Here is a 21,708-nt window from a genome sequence, read left to right as displayed (position 1 = left end):
CAAATGTTTTCAATACCACAAAGACTTTAAAAAATAACCACTTCAATTCAGAATGTGACCCCTTCACACTCAATACAAGATAGCTACAGCCTTCTATTCTACGCCAAATAGTCCCACTAAAAAAAAAAGGTCTATACAATTGTGCACTTAAATGGATATTAAAGTCATTTTTTAATATATGAATAGTTTATATCATCAATTATGTACTAAATTGTAAAATATCTACATAAAAATGAGTGTTTTAAAGGCATTTAAAATGGTCACCTGATTATGGATTTAGAAAGCTACTTAAAAACTCTGGTGGACATTTGTGTCTTATCTCCCTTAAAGGGATATTAAAAAGTATGAAGTTGTCATATTAAAACAAGATTTATGCTTACCTGATAAATCTATTTCTTTCCGGATATGGAGAGGCCACAACGTCATCAATTACTAGTAGGAATATCACTCCTGGCCAGCAGGAGGAGGCAAAGAGCACCACAGCAAAGCTGTTAAAGTGAATGTAAATTTTGATGATAAAGTGCCCATTTTTTAAAATGACAGCAGCTGCATCACTTCCTCCGCCCGTTGCAAAGCCTCTTCCTGGGTCTAAAATGAGGAATCCGTCATTTCTGACGTAGGTAGAGGATGACTAATCCGTCATTTCTGACGTAGGTAGACTTGCGACAACTGGGGGAAGCTGGAACGGCTGTGAAGATTAAAAGGTATTTTCACAACACAAGTGAAATGTAAATTTTGATGAATTAAAGTGCCCCTGTTTTTAATCGAATTTTTAAAAACCAGGTACTTTATAATCAAAAACAAAATTTATGCTTACCTGATAAATTTCTTTCTCTTGTGGTGTATCCAGTCCACGGGTTCATCCATTACTTGTGGGATATTCTCCTTCCCAACAGGAAGCTGCAAAGAGGACACCCACAGCAGAGCTGTCCACACAGCTCCTCCCCTAACCCCCACCCCCAGTCATTTGACCGAAGACAAGTAAGAAAAAGGAGAAACTATAGGGTGCAGTGGTGACTGTAGTATTAAAAATAAAAACACCTGCCTTAAAGTGACAGGGCGGGCCGTGGACTGGATAAGAAATTTATCAGGTAAGCATAAATTTTGTTTTCTCTTGTAAGGTGTATCCAGTCCACAGGTTCATCCATTACTTGTGGGATACCAATACCAAAGCTTTAGGACACGGATGAAGGGAGTGACAAGGCAGGAACTTAAACGGAAGGCACCACTGCCTGTAAGACCTTTCTCCCAAAAATAGCCTCTGAGGAAGCAAAAGTATCAAATTTGTAGAATTTAGAAAAAGTATGAAGCGAAGACCAAGTCGCCGCCTTACAAATCTGTTCAACAGAGGCCTCATGTTTAAAAGCCCAAGTGGAAGCTACCGCTCTAGTAGAATGATCTGTAATTCTTTCAGGAGGCTGCTGGCCAGCAGTCTCATAAGTTAACCGGATTATGTTTCTCAGCCAAAAAGAAAGAGAAGTTGCCGAAGCCTTTTGGCCTCTCCTCCTCCCAGAGTAGACAACAAACAATGCAGATGTTTGACGAAAATCCTTAGTAGCTTGTAAATAAAACTTTAAAGCACGAACCACGTCAAGATTGTGTAACAGACGTTCCTTCTTTGAAGAAGGATTAGGACACAGTGACGGAACAACAAATTCCCGATTGATATTCTTATTAGATACTAACTTAGGAAGAAACCCAGGTTTGGTACGCAAAACTACCTTATCTGCATGGAAGATCAGATAAGGGGAATCACACTGTAAGGCAGATAGCTCAGAAACTCTTCGAGCCGAAGAGATAGCTACTAAGAACAGAACTTTCCAAGATAAAAGCTTGATATCTATGGAATGCAAAGGTTCAAACGGAACCCTTTGAAGAACTTTAAGAACTAAATTTAAACTCCATGGCGAAGCAACAGGTTTAAACACAGACTTGATTCTAACTAAAGCCTGACAAAATGCCTGAACGTCTGGAACATCTGCCAGACGCTTGTGCAAAAGAATAGACAGAGCAGAGATCTGTCCCTTTAAAGGAACTAGCTGATAATCCCTTTTCCAATCCTTCTTGGAGAAAAGATAAAATCCTAGGAATCCTGACCTTACTCCATGAGTAACCCTTGGATTCACACCAATGAAGATATTTACACCATATCTTATGATAGATTTTCCTGGGTGACAGGCTTTCGAGCCTGAATCAAGGTATCAATGAAACCACGTTTTGATAAAATCAAGCGTTCAATCTCCAAGCAGTCAGACGCAGAGAAATTAGATTTGGATGTTTGAATGGACCTGAGAGCAGAAGGTCCGGCCTCAGCGGCAGAGTCCATGGTGGAAAGGATGACATGTCCACCAGATCTGCATACCAAGTCCTGCGGGGCCACGCAGGTGCTATCAAAATCACCGAAGCTCTCTCCTGCTTGATCTTGGCAATCAGACGAGGGAGGAGAGGAAATGGTGGAAACACATAAGCCAGGCTGAAGGACCAGGGCACTGCTAGAGCATCTATCAGTGCTGCCCGGGGATCCCTTGACCTGGACCCGTAACAAGGATCCAGATTTAGCAGAGAAGACAAATCTGTGTAGTCCCCATTCCACTGATTGAGCATGCAAAAGTTGCAGTGGTCTGAGATGTAGGCGGGCAAACGGAACTATGTCCATTGCCGCTACCATTAGGCCGATTACTTCCATACACTGAGCCACTGACGGCCGAGAAATGGAATGAAGAGCACGGCAGGAAGTTAGCAGCTTTGATATCCTGACCTCTGTCAGAAAAATCTTCATTTCTACTGAATCTATCAGAGTCCCAAGGAAGGAAACTCTTGTGAGGGGGGAGAGAGAACTCTTTTCTACGTTCACCTTCCACCCGTGAGACCTCAGAAAGGCCAGAACAATGTCCGTATGGGACTTGGCGATTTGAAGAGTCGACACCTGGATTAAGATGTCGTCTAGGTAAGGAGCCACTGCTATGCCTCGCGGCCTTAGGACCGCCAGTAGGGACCCCAGAACCTTTGTAAAGACTCTTGACGCCGTGGCTAACCCGAAGGAAAGAGCCACAAACTGGTAATGCCTGTCTAGGAAGGCGAACCTGAGGAACTGATGATGCTCTCTGTGAATCGGAATGTGGAGATAAGCATCCTTTAAGTCCACGGTAGTCATATATTGACCCTCCTGGATCATAGGGAGGATGGTTCTGATTGTCTCCATCTTGAAGGATGGGACCCTGAGAAATGTGTTTAGGATCTTGAGATCCAAGATTGGTCTGAAAGTTCCCTCTTTTTTGGGAACAATAAACAGGTTTGAATAGAAACCCTGCCCCTCTCTTGGAACTGGGTGGATCACTCCCATAACCAGTAGGTCTTGAACGCAATGTAAGAATGCCTCTCTCTTTATCTGGTTTGCAGATAGTTGTGAGAGATCAAATCTCCCCTTTGGAGATGAACCTTTGAATTCCAGAAGATATCCCTGGGAAACAATCTCTAGTGCCCAGGGATCCTGGACGTCTCTTGCCCAAGTCTGGGCGAAGAGAGAAAGTCTGCCCCCGACTAGATCCGGTCCCGGATCGGGGGCTACCCCTTCATGCTGTCTTAGAAGCAGCAGCAGGCTTTTTGGCCTGCTTCCCTTTGTTCCAAGTCTGGTTAGGTCTCCAGACTGGCTTGGACTGGGCGAAATTTCTCTCTTGTTTAGCATTAGAGAAAGCCAAAGCTGCGCCACCCTTGAAGTTTCGAAAGGAACGAAAATTATTCTGTTTGGTCCTTAATTTATTGGACCTATCCTGAGGAAATGTCAGAGATGATCTCCTTCAGGCCAGGCCCGAATAGGGTCTGTCCTTTGAAGGGGATGTTAAGAAACTTAGACTTTGAAGTAACGTCTGCTGACCAGGACTTAAGCCATAGCGCCCTACGCCCCAGAATGGCAAAAACACACTTTATGCTTACCTGATAAAAAAATTTCTCTTGTGGTGTATCCAGTCCACGGATCATCCATTACTTGTGGGATATTCTCATTCCCAACAGGAAGTTGCAAGAGGACACCCACAACAGAGCTGTAATATAGCTCCTCCCCTAACTGTCATAGCCAGTCATTCGACCGAAAACAAGCCGAGAAAGGAGGAACCATAGGGTGCAGTGGTTACTGTAGTTTAAATTTAAAAATTACCTGCCTTAAAATGACAGGGCGGGCCGTGGACTGGATACACCACAAGAGAAATAAATTTATCAGGTAAGCATAAATTGTGTTTTCTCTTGTAAGGTGTATCCAGTCCACGGATCATCCATTACTTGTGGTATACCAATACCAAAGCTAAAGTACACGGATGAAGGGAGGGACAAGGCAGGAACTTAAATGGAAGGAACCACTGCCCGTAAAACCTTTCTCCCAAATATAGCCTCAGAAGAAGCAAAAGTATCAAATTTGTAAAATTTGGAAAAAATATGAAGCGAAGACCAAGTCGTCTGATCAAAAGAAGCCTCATTTTTAAAGGCCCAAGTGGAAGCCACAGCTCTAGTGGAATGAGCTGTAATCCTTTCAGCAGGCTGCTGTCCAGCAGTCTCATAGGCTAAGCGGATTAAGCTTCTTAGTCAAAAAGAAAAAGAGGTTGCCGAAGCCTTTTGACCTCTCCTCTGTCCAGAGTAGACAACAAACAAAGCAGATGTTTGACGAAAATCTTTAGTAGCTTGTAAGTAAAACTTTAAAGCACGGACCACGTCCAAATTGTGTAACACAAGGATGGAACAACAATCTCTTGATTGATATTCTTGTTAGATACCACCTTAGGTAAGAACCCAGGTTTGGTACGCAGGACTACTTTCTCCTTATCTGATTTTTCATACGGATAATCACATTGTAAGGCAGATAGCTCAGTGACTCTACGAGCCGAGGAAATAGCTACCAAAAAAAGAACTTTCCAAGATAAAAGCTTGATATATATGGAATGAAAAGGTTCAAACGGAACTCCTTGAAGAACCTTAAGAACCAAGTTTAAGCTCCATGGTGGAGCAACAGGTTTAAACACAGGCTTGATTCTAACTAAAGCCTGACAAATGCCTGAACGTCTGGAACATCTGCCAGATGCTTAACTAGCTGACAATCCTTTTTCCAAACCTTCTTGGAGAAAAGATAATATCCTAGCAATCCTGACCTTACTCCATGAGTAACCCTTGGATTCACACCAATAAAGATATCTACGCCATACCTTATGGTAAATTTTCCTGGTGACAGGCTTTCGTGTCTGTCTTAAGGTATCAATAACTGACTCGGAGAAGCCACGCTTTGATAAAATCAAGCGTTCAATCTCCAGGCAGTCAGCCTCAGAGAAATTAGATTTGGATGGTTGAAAGGACCCTGAAGTAGAAGGTCCTGTTTCAGAGGCAGAGACCATGGTGGAAAGGATGACATGTCCACTAGATCTGCATACCAGGTCCTGCGTGGCCACGCAGGTGCTATCAGAATCACTGATGCTCTTTCCTGCTTGATCTTGGCAATCAGTCGAGGGAGCAGAGGAAACGGTGGAAACACATAAGCCAGGTTGAAAGACCAGGGCGCTGCTAGAGCATCTATCAGTGTCGCCTTGGGATCCCTGGACCTGGATCCGAAACACGGAAGCTTGGCGTTCTGGCGAGACGCCATGAGATCCAGTTCTGGTTTGCCCCAACAATGAATCAGTTGTGCAAATGCCTCCAGATGGAGTTCCCACTCTCCCGGATGAAAAGTCTGACGACTTAGAAAATCCGCCTCCCAGTGCTCTACACCTGGGATATGGATAGCTGATAGGTGGCAAGAGTGAATCTCTGCCCAGCAAATTATTTTTGAAACTTCTAACATCTCTAGGGAACATCTCGTTCCCCCTTGATGGTTGATGTAAGCTACAGCCGTGATGTTGTCCGACTGAAATCTGATGTACCTCAGAGTTGCTAACTGAGGCCAAGCCTGAAGAGCCTTGAATATCGCTCTTAGTTCCAGAATATTTAATGGAAGGAGAGACTCCTCCTGAGTCCACGATCCCTGAGCCTTCAGGGAGTTCCAGACTGCACCCCAACCTAGAAGGCTGGCATCTGTCGTACCAATTGTCCAATCTGGCCTGCGAAAGGTCATACCTTTGGACAGATGGACCCGAGATAGCCACCAGAGAAGAGAATCCCTGGTCTCTTGGTCCAGATTCAGTTGAGGGGACAAATCTGTGTAATCCCCGCTCCACTGACTGAGCATGCATAGTTGCAGCGGTCTGAGATGTAAGCGTGCAAACGGCACTATGTCCATTGCCGCTACCATTAAGCCGATTACTTCCATACACTGAACCACCGAAGGGCGCGGAATGGAATGAAGAACCCGGCAGGAATTTAGAAGCTCCATCAGGTGAATTTTCATTTCTACAGAATCTATCAGAGTCCCTAGAAAGGAAACTCTTGTGAGTGGGGATAGAGAACTCTTTTCCTCGTTCACTTTCCACCCATGCGACCACAGAAATGCCAGTACTACGTCCGTATGAGACTTGGAAATTTGGAAGTTTGACGCCTGTATCAGGATGTCGTCTAAATAAGGGGCTACTGCTATGCCCCGCGGCCTTAGGACCGCCATAAGTGACCCTAGAACCTTTGTAAAGATTCTTGGGGCTGTAGCTAATCCCAAGGGAAGAGCTACAACTGGTAATGCCTGTCTTAAAAGGCAAACCTGAGAAACCGATGATGATCTTTGTGTATCGGAATGTGAAGATAAGCATCCTTTAGATCCACTGTAGTCATATATTGACCCTCCTGGATCAGTGATAGGATGGTACGAATAGTTTCCATCTTGAACGACGGAACTTTGAGGAATTTGTTTAAGATCTTTAGATCCAAAATTGGTCTGAAGGTTCCCTCTTTTTTGGGAACCACAAACAGATTTGAGTAAAAACCCTGTCCCTGTTCCTCCTTTGGAACTGGATGGATCACTCCCATAACTAGGAGGACTCGTACACAGTGTAAGAATGCCTCTCTCTTTATCTGGTGTGCAGATAATTGTGAAAGGTGAAATCTCCCTTTTGGGGGGGAAGCTTTGAAGTCCAGAAGATATCCCTGGGATATAATTTCCAACGCCCAGGGATCCTGAACATCTATTGCCCACGCCTGGGCAAAGAGTGAAAGTCTGCCCCCTACTAGATCCGTTCCCGGATAGGGGGCCGCTCCTTCATGCTGTCTTAGAGGCAGCAGCAGGCTTTTTTACCTGCTTACCTTTTTTCCATGTCAGGTTTGGTCTCCAGACCGTCTTGGATTGAGCAAAAGTTCCCTCTTGTTTATTATTAGAGGAAGTTGATGCCGCACCTGCCTTGAAGTTTTGAAAGGCACGAAAATTAGACTGTTTGGCCCTAGATTTGGACCTGTCCTGAGGAAGGGCATGACTTTTTCCTCCAGTGATATCAGCAATAATCTCCTTCAACCAGGCCCAAATAGGGTCTGCAAAAGTTCCCTCTTGTTTATTATTAGAGGAAGTTGATGCCGCACCTGCCTTGAAGTTTTGAAAGGCACGAAAATTAGACTGTTTGGCCCTAGATTTGGACCTGTCCTGAGGAAGGGCATGACCTTTTCCTCCAGTGATATCAGCAATAATCTCCTTCAACCAGGCCCAAATAGGGTCTGCCCCTTGAAGGGAATGTTAAGTAGCTTAGATTTTGAAGTCACGTCAGCTGACCATGATCTAAGCCATAGCGCTCTGCGCGCCTGTATAGCAAAACCAGAATTCTTAGCCGTTAGTTTAGTCAAATGAACAATGGCATCAGAATAAAAGAGTTGGCTAGCTTAAGTGCTCTAAGTTTGCCAAGTATGTCATCCAATGGAGTCGCTACCTGTAAAGCCTCTTCCAGAGACTCAAACCAGTACGCCGCAGCAACAGTGACAGGGGCAATGCATGCAAGGGGCTGTAGGATAAAACCTTGTTGAATAAATATTTTCTTAAGGTAACCTCTAATTTTTTATCCATTGGATCTAAAAAAAAAGCACAACTGTCCTCGACAGGGATAGTAGTACGCTTTACTAGAGTAGAAACTGCTCCCTCCACCTTAGGGACTGTCTGCCATAAGTCCCATGTGGTGGCGTCTATTGGAAACATTTTTCTAAAAATAGGAGGGGAAGAGAACGGCACACCTGGTCTATCCCATTCCTTATTAATAATTTCTGTAAACCTTTTAGGTATTTGGAAAAACATCAGTACACACCGGCACTGCAAAGTATTTATCCAGTCTACACAATTTCTCTGGCACTGCAATGGTATCACAGTCATTCAGAGCAGCTAAAACCTCCCTAAGCAACACACGGAGGTGTTCAAGCTTAAATTTAAATGTAGAAATATTAGAATCAGGTATCTTTCCTGAGTCATTAACATCACCCACTGACTGAAGCTCTCTTTCCTCAGCTTCTGCATATTGTGAGGCAGTATCAGACATGGTTCTTAAAGCGTCAGTATGCTCTGCATTTTGTCTCACCCCAGAGCTATCTCGCTTACCTCTAAGTTCAGGTAGTCTGGCTAATACTGCTGACAGTGTATTATCCATGACTGCCGCCATGTCTTGTAAAGTAAACGCTATGGGCGCCCTAGATGTACTTGGCGCCATTTGAGCATGAGTCCCTTAAGCGGGAGTCAAAGGGTCTGACACGTGGGGAAAGTTATCAAAATAAAGCCAGCCATGTGGAAAAAACTAGGCCCCAATAAAGTTTTATCACCAAAGCATATATAAAAACGATTAAACATGCCAGCAAACGTTTTATATTGCAATATCATAAGGGTATTATCCCTGGGAGTAAGCATGATACCAGTCATTATTAAATCACTGTATTCAGGCTTAACTTACATTAATCCGGTATCAGCAGCATTTTCTAGTGTTTTCCATCTCTAGAAAAAATTATAACTGCACATACCTGATAGCAGAATAAACTGCACGTCATTCTCTCGCTGAAGTTACCTCATCTGTGTAATCCCCTCAGACATATGTGAGAACAGCAATGGATCTTAGTTACAACCTGCTAAGATCATAGAAAACTCAGGCAGATTCTTCTTCTATTTACTGCCTGAGATAAAATAGCACAACTCCGGTACTATTTAAAAATAACAAACTTTTGATTGAAGAAAATAAACTAGCTATATGTAACCACTCTCTCCTACAACGTCCTTGCTTGTTGAGAGTTGCAAGAGAATGACTGGCTATGACAGTTAGGGGAGGAGCTATATTACAGCTCTGCTGTGGGTGTCCTCTTGCAACTTCCTGTTGGGAATGAGAATATCCCACAAGTAATGGATGATCCGTGGACTGGATACACCTTACAAGAGAAACCTGAATTCTTAGCCGTTAGCTTGGTTAAATGAAAAACGGCGTCAGAAATAAAGGAATTATCTAACTTAAGAGCTTTAATCCTGTCTAAGATATCATCTAACGGGGTCTCCACCTGTAGAGCCTCCTCAAGAGACTCGAAACAAAAAGCCGCTGCAGCAGTAACTGGAGCAATGCATGCAAGAGGCTGGAGAATAAAACCTTGATGAATAAAAATTTTCTTAAGGAGACCCTCCAATTTTTTATCCATAGGATCTAGGAAAGCACAACTGTCCTCGACAGGGATAGTTGTACGCTTAGCTAGGGTAGAAACAGCTCCCTCTACCTTAGGGACCGTCTGCCACAAGTCCCGTATGGCGACATCTATGGGAAACATCTTTTTAAAAGCAGGAGGGGGAGAGAACTGCACACCTGGTCTATCCCATTCCTTAGTAATAATTTCCGAAAATCTCTTAGGGACTGGAAAAACGTCAGTGTAAACAGGCACTGCAAAGTATTTGTCCATTTTAAACGCTGTCATTTCAGAATCGGACTGAAGTAAAGCCTTCCCTGAATCTGAAATGTCACCCTCAGATAGCAACTCCCTTGCACCGGCTTCGGAGCCTAGCGAGGGTATATCGGACACAGCTATTAAAGCGTCAGAAAGCTCTGTATTTGTTCTAGCCCCAGAGCTGTCTCGCTTTCCTTGTAACCCTGGCAGTTTGGACAATACCTCTGTGAGGGTAGAAGACATAACTGCCGCCATGTCCTGTAAGGTAAAAGAATTAGACGCGCTAGATGTACTTGGCGTCACTTGGGCGGGAGTTATAGGTTCTAACACATGGGGAGAGCTAGATGGCATAACCTCCCTTTTTTCAGTCTGAGAATTCTCTGGTGATAAATCTTTAAAAGCCATAATATGGTCTTTATAATTTAGAGAAACTTCAGTGCATTTGGTACACATTCTAAGAGGGGTTCCACAATGGCTTCCAAACATATTGAACAAGGAGTTTCCTCTATGTCAGACATGTTTAACAGACTAGTATTGACACCAGCAAGCTTGGAAAACACTTTAATAAATGTGAAACAGCAATTAAACAAAACGGTACTGTGCCTTTAAGAGAAAAAAACTAACACTTAAACTGCAAAACAGTGTTGAAATGTAGTAAAGACTTTTTTTACAGTGTGAGTAATGGACTAAAACAACATTGCACCTCAAATACCTGCCCTCAAATACGATTAGGGTAGAAATAAGCCCTCTATAGTGGTCCTTAGATGCCAGAGGACTCCTCTAGGGAAGCTGGATGTCTGAAATAAACTGCGCAACTAGAGCGTGAAAATAGGCCCCTCCCACCATGTACTCGATGTCAGAGGGGCTTTAAGGAAATACTCCTGGGAGTATCTGACTATGCCATGTGAAAAAAAGACTTATCACCCTCAGAGAAAAAATCCCATTTATGCAAACATGTAAACGTTTTGTCACTAATTAATATGAGAAAAAACATGAGCATTACCCCACTTTGTAAGCATGATCCCAGTCGTTGTAAAATCACTGCATCTAGCTTACCTCAATATACACAAGGCTCTGTCAGCAATTTCTAGAACTTCTCTAGAAATAAAAGTACTGAACATACCTCAAAGCAGGTAAACTGCAGACCGTTCCCCCAACTGAAGTTATCCCATACTCTTCAGTTATGTGTGAGAACAGCAATGGACCTTAGTTACAAACCGCTAAGATCATCAACCTCCAGGCATAACTCTTCTTCTAATTTCTGCCTGAGAGTAAAACAGCACAACGCCGGTACCGTTTAAAAATAACAAACTCTTGATTGAAGGCAAAACTACACTAAGTCACCACATATCTCTTTATACTTCCTATCTTGTCGAGAGTTGCAAAGAGAATGACTGGGGGTGGGGTTAGGGGAGGAGCTGTGTGGATAGCTCTGCTGTGGGTGTCCTCTTTGCAGCTTCCTGTTGGGAAGGAGAATATCCCACAAGTAATGGATGAACCCGTGGACTGGATACACCTTACAAGAGAAATTTACATTCACTTTAAGTGCCACTTCCTATCCATAATCCCCAGTCATTCGACCGAAAGGAAAATGGAAAAAAAGGAATAACACAAAGGTGTAGAGGTGCCTTAGGTTTAGTAAAAAAATAATTGTCTTAAATTTAAGGGAGGGGTCGTGGACTCTCCATATCCGGAAATAAATAAATTTATCAGGTAAGCATAAATCTAGTTTTCTTTGCTAAGATATGGAGAGTCCGCAACGTCATCAATTACTAGTGGCAACCAATCAGGGGTGTGGAAATAAAAAAAAAAAAAAACTACTTGTCCAAGGGACTAAAGCAGGAGCCCAATCTACTTGTCCCTCGTGATAATCTACTTGTCCTGTGTGTGTGTTGTCTGTAGTGCTGCATTACTTTATACAGTACTAGAGGGGTGATGTCTGTAGAGCTGCACTACAGGTGTGTGCATGTGTTGTCTGTAGTGCTGCATTACTTTATACAGTACTAGGTGCGTGTTTTGTCTGTAGAGCTGCATTACTTTATACAGTGCTAGAGGGGTGTTGTCTGTAGAGCTGCACTACTTTATACAGTACTAGAGGTGTGTGCGTGTGTTGTCTGTAGAGCTTCATTACTTTATACAGTACTAGAGGGGTGTTGTCTGTAGAGCTGCACTACTTAATACAGTACTAGATGTGTGTGCATGTGTTGTCTGTAGTGCGGCATTATTTTACACAGTACTAGAGGGGTGTGTGTGTGTTGTTTGTAGAGCTGCATTACTTTACAGTACTAGAGGTGTGTGTGTGTTGTTTGTAGAGCTGCATTACTTTATACAGTATTAGAGGGGTGTGTGTGTTGTTTGTAGAGCTGCATTACTTTATACAGTACTAGAGGTGTGTGTGTGTTGTTTGTAGAGCTGCATTACTTTATACAGTACTAGAGGGGTGTGTGTGTTGTTTGTAGAGCTGCATTACTTTATACAGTACTAGAGGGGTATTGTCTGTAGAGCTGCACTACTTTATAAGTACTAGAGGTGTGTGTGTGTGTGTGTGTGTGTGTGTGTTTGTAGAGCTGCACTACTTAATACAGTACTAGAGGGGTGTTGTCTGTAGAGCTGCACTACTTAATAAAGTACTAGAGGTGTGTGCATGCGTTGTCTGTAGTGCTGCATTACTTTATACAGTACTAGAGGGGTGTGTGTGTTGTTTGTAGAGCTGCATTACTTTATACAGTACTAGGTGTATGTGGTGTCTTTAGTGCTGCATTACTTTATACAGTACTAGGTGCGTGTGGTGTCTTTAGTGCTGCATTACTTTATACAGTACTAGAGGGGTGTGTATGTGTTGTCTATAGAGCTGCACTACTTTATACAGTACTAGATGGGTGTTGTCTGTAGAGCTGCGCTACTTTATACAGTACTAGAGGTGTGTGTGTGAGCTGTCTGTAGAGCTGCACTAGTTTTTACAGTACTAGAAGTGTGTTGTCTGTAGAGCTGCACTACTTTATACAGTACTAGATGGGTGTGTGTGTTGTTTGTAGAGCTGCACTACTTTATACAGTACTAGAGGTGTGTGCGTGTTGTTTGTAGAGCTGCACTACTTTATACAGTACTAGAGGTGTGTGCGTGTTGTTTGTAGAGCTGCACTACTTTATACAGTACTAGAGGTGTGTGCGTGAGTCGTCTGTAGAGCTGCACTACTTTATACAGTACTAGAGGAGTGTGCATGTGTTGTCTGTAGTGCTGCATTACTTTATACAGTAATAGAGGGGTGTGAGTGTTGTTTGTAGAGCTGCACTACTTTATACAGTACTAGAGGTGTGTGCGTGTTGTTTGTAGAGCTGCACTACTTTATACAGTACTAGAGGTGTGTGCGTGTTGTTTGTAGAGCTGCACTACTTTATACAGTACTAGAGGTGTGTGCGTGAGTCGTCTGTAGAGCTGCACTACTTTATACAGTACTAGAGGAGTGTGCATGTGTTGTCTGTAGTGCTGCATTACTTTATACAGTACTAGAGGGGTGTGTGTGTTTGTAGAGCTGCATTACTTTATACAGTACTAGGTGTGTGTGTGTTGTCTGTAGTGCTGCATTACTTAACACAGTACTAGAGGTGTGTGTGTGTTTTGTTTAGGAAGAAAACCCAAATTAGTACGAAGAACCACCTTATCAGCATGAAAGATAAATGATACTCTCCTAGCAGTAGAGATAGCAACAAGAAACAAAACCTACCAAGATAACAACTTAAAGGGACAGTCAGGTATAAATTAAACTTTCATTATTCAGATAGGACTTTTAATTTTAATCGACTTTCCAATTTACTTTTATCATCAAATTTGCTTTTTTCTCTTGGTATTCTTAGTTTAAACTAAACATAGGTAGGCTCATATGCTAATTTCTAAGCCTTTGAGGGCTGCCTCTTATCACATGCTTTTTAAATCTCTTTTCAACACAAAGAGACAGAAAGCACACGTGGGCCATATAGATAACACTGTGTTCAGGCACAGAAAGTTATTTAAGATCTAGCACAATACAATGCTAAATTTAAGACAATAGATAATAAACAGTCACATTCATGTGATCAGGGGGCTGGAAGAAGGTTCCTAGATACAAGGTAATCACAAAGGTAAAAAGTACATTAATATAACTGTGTTGGTTATGCAAAACTGGGGAATGAGTAATAAAGGGATTATCTATCTTTTAAAACAATAACAATTCTATGGTTGAATGTCCCTTTAATATCTATAGAATGCAATGGCTCAAACGGAGCCTGCAGCAAAACTTTAAGAACAAGGATAAGGCTCCAAGGAGGAGCAACAGACTTAAACACAGGCCTGATTCTGATAGGGTCTGACAAAAAGATTGAACATCTGGCACATCTGCCAGAAACTTGTGCAACAAAATGGATAATGCAGAAATCTGACCTTTCAGAGTACTGACTGACAATCCCTTCTCCAGACCCTCCTGCAGAAAAAACAAAATCCTAGGAATCCTGATCCTACTCCAAGAATAGCCCTTGGATTCATGCTTGTATATGCTTCAGAGAAACATAACTTGGATGTAGGAATGGACCCCGAGTTAGAAGGTCTGTCCTCAGAAGCAACCTCCAAAGAGGAAGAGATGACATCTTCACTAGTTCTGCATACCAGAACCTGCAAAGCCACACCAGAGCTATTAGAAATAACAATGCTCTCTATAGTTCCAGATGAGCAAAGACTTGTGGAAGGAGAGCAAAACGGAGGAAACACAGATATGCCAAACATAGATTCCAAGGAACCCCCAGATCTATCAGGGCAGTCTGCGGATCTCTTGACCTTGAACCGTACCTTGGAAGCTTGACGGTCTACCGAAACACCATCAGATCCAACTCCGGCATCCCCCATTTGAGAATCAACCTGGAGAACACTTCTGGATGAATTGACCATTCCCCGGAAAGAAAAGTCTATCTGCTCAAGATGTCCGCTTCCCAGATGTTCACCCCTGGAAGTGGAAGGCAGATAGGAAGCAACTGTGAGCTTCTTCCCACTGAACTATCCAAGCCACCACCTTCATGGGTAAGGAACTCCAGTTTCCTATCTGATGGTTGTCCGACTGGAACCATATAAACCTGGCTAAGTACAACTGAGGCCAAGCCATCAGAGCATTGTAAATCGCTCTAAACTCCAAGATATTTATGGGGAGAGCAGACTCCTCCCGAGTCCAAAGACCCAACGCTGTTAACAAGTCCCAGACCGCACCCCAGCCCAACAGGCTGACAACCGAGGTCACCCAGGAAGGTCTCCAGAAGCATGAGTCCTGAGACAGATGCTCCCAGGAAAGCCACCACGGGAGATAGTCTGTTGACGCCTGATCCAGATCTATCCTCAGAATCACTGCCAAGAGAACCCCTAGAGACTTTGAGAAGCTCCTGGGATATGTGGCAACGTCTAGAATGGGTCAAAAAGTTCCCTCTTGTTTGGGAACCACAAACAGATTTAAATAGAATCCTAAGCCCTGTTCCTTCACGGTAACTAGAACTATCACCTCTCTTTTTATCTTTTTTATCTGGACTGAAGATAATTTTGAGAGGAAGAACCTGCCTCTGAAAGGAAAGGTCTTGAATTCTGTGCTGCATCCCTGGGAAAATAGAGAAAGTTTACGCCCCACTTGATCCAAACTAACTATTCTATATGATCTCATATTGTATTAAATACACTCATGTGCTGGAATTATACATTTCAAAGGATATACATATTTCCTGATAATAAACGGTCTGATAATATCCTTTGATACCATATAATGCAAATGCCTTTGACTTCAGTTATCACTTATTTACCCCCTTTCTGAGTAACCCAGAAGGGCAGTATAATCCATCCCACTGGTCAGGAGATTTTTCTATCTTTGAAATTCATCTTGTTTTCCACTTTGTTTTAATGTGTGTTTTCCCATTTTAATTAAACTAATAAAGTTTTGATTTTTAAACCTTTATTGCTCCCCCACAAGGGGAATTATTTGTGTCCTATATACCTATTTGTCGGTATTGATTCCGAAACATTTTTTTACTTTTGGAATAAAAGCTATCTCAGATGAGGAGTGCTAATATGTACACCCTTTTCTAGTAGGCTCACGCCTTCACCCCTGTTCAGGTCCAAACAAAGTCTTACCCTTGTAAGGAAGCGGCCAGAAGCTTGGACTTAGAGGAAACATCTGCTGACCAAGATTTCAGCAACAATGCCCTGCGGGCTAACACAGCGAAGCCAGATATTTTGGCTACCAGCTTAATAACCTGCAAAATAGCATCAGAAATAAAGGCATTGGTTAATCCTGTCTTGGAAGTCTCTACCTGAAGAGAATCAGACAAGGTGTCGAACCAATAGGATGCTGCACTTGACACAGTAGCAATACACACTGCAGGTTGCCATTGGAGACCTTGATGAACATACATCCTTTTCAAATAAGCCTCCAGCTTTTTGTCCACTGGATCCTTAAAAGTGCAGCAATCCTCAATAGGAATAGTAGTTCACTTAGCCAGAGTAGAAATAGCCCCTTCTACTTTAGGCACCGTGTGCCTTAACTCTTTAACGGAGTCAGCAACAGGAAACATCTTTTTAAAGACAGGAGACGGGGAAAAAGGTATCCCTGGCTTCTTCCATTCCTGTGTAATAATCTCCGTAGCACTATCTGGAACAGGAAACACCTCCACAGAGGAAGGAACATCAAAGTATTTATTAAGTTTACTAGATTTCTTAGGATTGACAAAGACAGGAATATCGGAGTCGTCCAAAGTAGCTGAAACCTCCTTTAACAGTACACGAAGGTGTTCAAGCATAAAGTGAATGTAAATTTTGATGCTAAAGTGCCTGGTTTTTAAAAATTCAATTAAAAACAGGGGCACTTTAATTCATCAAATTTTACATTTCACTCCTGTTGGGGGGGAGAACTTACCTTTTAATCTTCACAGCAGCTCCAGCTTCCTCCACTTGTTGCAAAGCCTCTTCCTGGGTCTAAAATGAGGAATCTGGCTTCCTCCAATCACGGTGTTGAATCAGACACTGATTTCCCCCGGGGTGGAAGCCGTGATTGGAGGATGATCTATCCATCATTTCTGACATCAGAAATGGCTTGCCACGACCGGAGGAAGCTGGAGCTGCTGTCAAGTTTAAAAGGTAAGTTTTTTTTTCACAACAGGAGTGAAATGTAAATTTTGATGAATTAAAGTGCCCCTGTTTTTAATCACATTTTTAACCCCTTAATGACCACAGCACTTTTCCATTTTCTGTCCGTTTGGGACCAAGGCTATTTTTACATTTTTGCGGTGTTTGTGTTTAGCTGTAATTTACCTCTTGCTTATTTACTGTACCCACACATATTATATACCGTTTTTCTCGCCATTAAATGGACTTTCCAAAGATACCATTATTTTCATCATATCTTATAATTTACTATAAAAAATTTTTATAAAATATGAGAAAAAAATGGAAAAAAAAACACTTTTTCTAACTTTGACCCCCAAAATCTGTTACACATCTACAACCACCAAAAAACACCCATGCTAAATATTTTCTAAATTTTGTCCTGAGTTTAGAAATACCCAATGTTTACATGTTCTTTGCTTTTTTTCCAAGTTATAGGGCCATAAATAAGTAGCACTTTGCTATTTCCAAACCATTTTATTCAAGATTAGCTTTCAGGAATTCCTGAATATCCCTTGACATGTATATATATTTTTTTTAGAAGACATCCCAAAGTATTGATCTAGGCCAATTTTGGTATATTTCATGCCACCATTTCACCGCCAAATGCGATCAAATACAAAAAATCGTTCACTTTTTCACAAACTTTCAGTTTCTCACTGAAATTATTTACAAACAGCTTGTGCAATTATGGCATAAATGGTTGTAAATTTTTCTCTGGGATCCCCTTTGTTCAGAAATAGCAGACATATATGGCTTTGGCATTGCTTTTTGGTAATTAGAAGGCCGCTAAATGCCGCTGCGCACCACACGTGTATTATGCCCAGCAGTGCAGGGGTTAATTAAGGAGCTTGTAGGGTTAATTTTAGCTTTAGTGTAGTGTAGCAGACAACCCAAAATATTGATCTAGGCCCATTTTGGTATATTGCATGCCACCATTTTACCGCCAAATGCGATCAAATAAAAAAAAAAGTAGAATTTTTCACAATTTTAGGTTTCTCACTGAAATGATTTACAAACAGCTTGTGCAATTATGGCACAAATGGTTGTAAATGCTTCTGTGGGATCCCCTTTGTTCAGAAATAGCAGACATATATGACTTTGGCGTTGCTTTCTGGTAATTAGAAGGCCGCTAAATGCTGCTGCGCATCACACGTGTATTATGGCTAGCAGTGAAGGGGTTAATTAGGTAGTTTGTAGGGAGCTTGCAGGGTTAATTTTAGCTTTAGTGTAGAGCTCAGCCTCCCACCTGACACATCAGACCCCCTGATCCCTCCCAAACAGCTCCCTTCCCTCCCCCACCCCACAATTGTCCCCGCCATCTTAAGTACTGGCAGAAAGTCTGCCAGTACTAAAATAAAAGTTTTTTTTATTTTAATTTTTATTTTTTAAAGCATATTTACATATGCTGTGGTGTAGCATCCCCCCTTCGCCCCCAACATCCCTGATCCCCCCCAAAACAGCTCTCTAATCCTCCCCCATATGCCTTATTGGGGGCCATCTTGGGTACTGGCAGCTGTCTGCCAGTACCCATTTTGCAAAATAAAAAGTTTTTTTTGTTTTTATTTTTATTTTCTGTAGTGTAGCTTCCCCCTTCCCCACAGACCAACCCCCACCACCTGCCTGATCTTTTTTTTGTCCAACTTTATTTCCCCTTTTCTGTCCATTTTACTGTTACTTTTTCTGTAGTGCAGCGGTTCCCACCCGCTCCCTTTACATTCACTTTAAATCTGAAGGATACAACTTCAGCATCAGATGAAGGAATTATACTGTCCAAATCTGAGATTTCAACCTCAGAAGCTACCGATATATCATCCTCAAAAGATCTATGAGAGAGGGCAACTTGGTTAGCAGAAGCGGGAGCAGAAACCTTACTATCTGAATCTCTAGTTTTCCTCTTGCGTTTCCCTTGTAGCATAGAAATAGCAGATAAGGCCACAGATACCGCAGAAGATACCTGCGCCACAATTTCGCCAGGCAAATACACTCCTCAAGGAGACTGAGAGGAACCGCAGAGCACTGTATGTGACGCCACTAAGGCTTGGGACATTTGAGGAGAATGCTGTGGCATCGCCTGAACAGCATCATCCTAAGAGACATATGGCTCAGAAACAAGTCTATTTTTATGTTTTAATGTCCTATCTAGACAAGAAATACAAAATTGCAAGGGCGATGGAATCTGGTTCTCTAAACATAGGAGACACAAATTAAAGGGAACAGAATCCCATTTCATGACTTAGGAAAGGAAATGGCAACAAAAATCAAGGCAAAAATAAATACAATTAATTTATAGTACTGTCCCTTTAAGAAAGAAAGAAAAAGAAAAAAAACAGAATTTATGCTTACCTGATAAATTACTTTCTCCAACGGTGTGTCCGGTCCACGGCGTCATCCTTACTTGTGGGATATTCTCCTCCCCAACAGGAAATGGCAAAGAGCCCAGCAAAGCTGGCCATATAGTCCCTCCCAGGCTCCGCCTACCCCAGTCATTCGACCGACGGACAGGAGGAAATATATATAGGAGAAACCATATGGTAACGTGGTGACTGTAGTTAGAGAAAATAATTCATCAGACCTGATTAAAAAACCAGGGCGGGCCGTGGACCGGACACACCGTTGGAGAAAGTAATTTATCAGGTAAGCATACATTCTGTTTTCTCCAACATAGGTGTGTCCGGTCCACGGCGTCATCCTTACTTGTGGGAACCAATACCAAAGCTTTAGGACACGGATGAAGGGAGGGAGCAAATCAGGTCACCTAAACGGAAGGCACCACGGCTTGCAAAACCTTTCTCCCAAAAATAGCCTCCGAAGAAGCAAAAGTATAAAATTTGTAAAATTTGGCAAAAGAGTGCAATGAAGACCAAGTCGCTGCCTTACATATCTGGTCAACAGGAGCCTCGTTCTTGAAGGCCCATGTGGAAGCCACAGCCCTAGTGGAGTGAGCTGTGATACTTTCAGGAGGCTGCCGTCCGGCAGTCTCAAAAGCCAATCTGATAATGCTTTTAAGCCAAAAGGAAAGAGAGGTAGAAGTTGCTTTTTTACCTCTCCTTTTACCAGAATAAACAACAAACGAAGAAGATGTTTGTCTGAAACCTTCAGTAACCTCTAAATAGAATTTTAGAGCACGGACTACGTCCAAATTGTGTAACAAACGTTCCTTCTCTGAAACTGGATTCAGACACAAAGAAGGCACAACTATCTCCTGGTTAATATTTTTGTTGGAAACAACCTTCGGAAGAAAACCAGGCTCAGTACGCAAAACCACCTTATCTGCATGGACCAGATAGGGCGGAGAACACTGCAGAGCAGATAACTCAGAAACTCTTCTAGCAGAAGAAATTGCAACCAAAAAACCAAACTTTCCACGATAATAACTTAATATCTACGGAATATAAGGGTTCAAACGGAACCCCTTGAAGAACTGAAAGAACTAGATTAAGACTCCAGGGAGGAGTCAAAGGTCTGTAAACAGGCTTGATTCTAACCAGAGCCTGAACAAACGCTTAAACGTCTGGCACAGCTGCCAGCCTTTTGTGAAGTAAAACAGATAAAGCAGAGATCTGTCCCTTCAGAGAACTTGCAGATAATCCTTTCTCCAAACCTTCTTGTAGAAAGGAAAGAATCTTAGGAATTTTTATCTTGTTCCATGGGAATCCTTTAGATTCACACCAACAGATATATTTTTTCCATATTTTATGGTAAATTTTTCTAGTTACAGGCTTTCTAGCCTGAATAAGAGTATCTATTACAGAATCTGAAAACCCACGCTTTGATAGAATCAAGCGTTCAATCTCCAAGCAGTCAGTTGGAGGGAAACCAGATTCAGATGTTCGAATGGACCCTGAACAAGAAGGTCCTGTCTCAAAGGTAGCTTCCATGGTGGAGCCGATGACATATTCACCAGGTCTGCATACCAAGTCCTGCGTGGCCACGCAGGAACTATCAAGATCACCGAAGCCCTCTCCTGATTGATCCTGGCTACCAGCCTGGGAATGAGAGGAAACGGTGGGAATACATAAGCTAGGTTGAAGATCCAAGGTGCTACTATTATATCCACTAGAGTCGCCTTGGGATCCCTGGATTTGGACCCGTAACAAGGGACCTTGAAGTTCTGACGAGAGGCCATCAGATCCATGTCTGGAATGCCCCATAATTGAGTTATTTGGGCAAAGATTTCCGGATGGAGTTCCCACTCCCCCGGATGCTCCTCCATCACCAGGGAACTCCTTGTTCCCCCCTGATGGTTGATATATGCAACAGTCGTCATGTTGTCTGATTGACACCTTATGAATTTGGCCTTTGCTAGTCGAGGCCAAGCCTTGAGAGCATTGAATATCGCTCTCAGTTCCAGAATGTTTATCGGGAGAAGAGAGTCTTCCCGAGACCATAGACCCTGAGCTTTCAGGGGTTCCCAGACCGCGCCCCAGCCCACCAGACTGGCGTCGGTCGTGACAATGACCCACTCTGGTCTGCGGAAGCTCATTCCCTGTGACAGGTTGTCCAGGGTCAGCCACCAACGGAGTGAATCTCTGGTCCTTTGATCTACTTGGATCGTCGGAGACAAGTCTGTATAATCCCCATTCCACAGTCTGAGCATGCACAGTTGTAATGGTCTTAGATGAATTCGTGCAAAAGGAACTATGTCCATTGCCGCAACCATCAAACCTATTACTTCCATGCACTGCGCTATGGAAGGAAGAAGAACAGAATGAAGTACCTGACAAGAGCTTAGAAGTTTGATTTTCTGGCCTCTGTCAG

Source organism: Bombina bombina, chromosome 4 (assembly GCF_027579735.1).
Source record: "Bombina bombina isolate aBomBom1 chromosome 4, aBomBom1.pri, whole genome shotgun sequence".
NCBI lineage: Eukaryota > Metazoa > Chordata > Amphibia > Anura > Bombinatoridae > Bombina > Bombina bombina.
Note: the sequence above shows the minus strand (reverse complement) of the source record.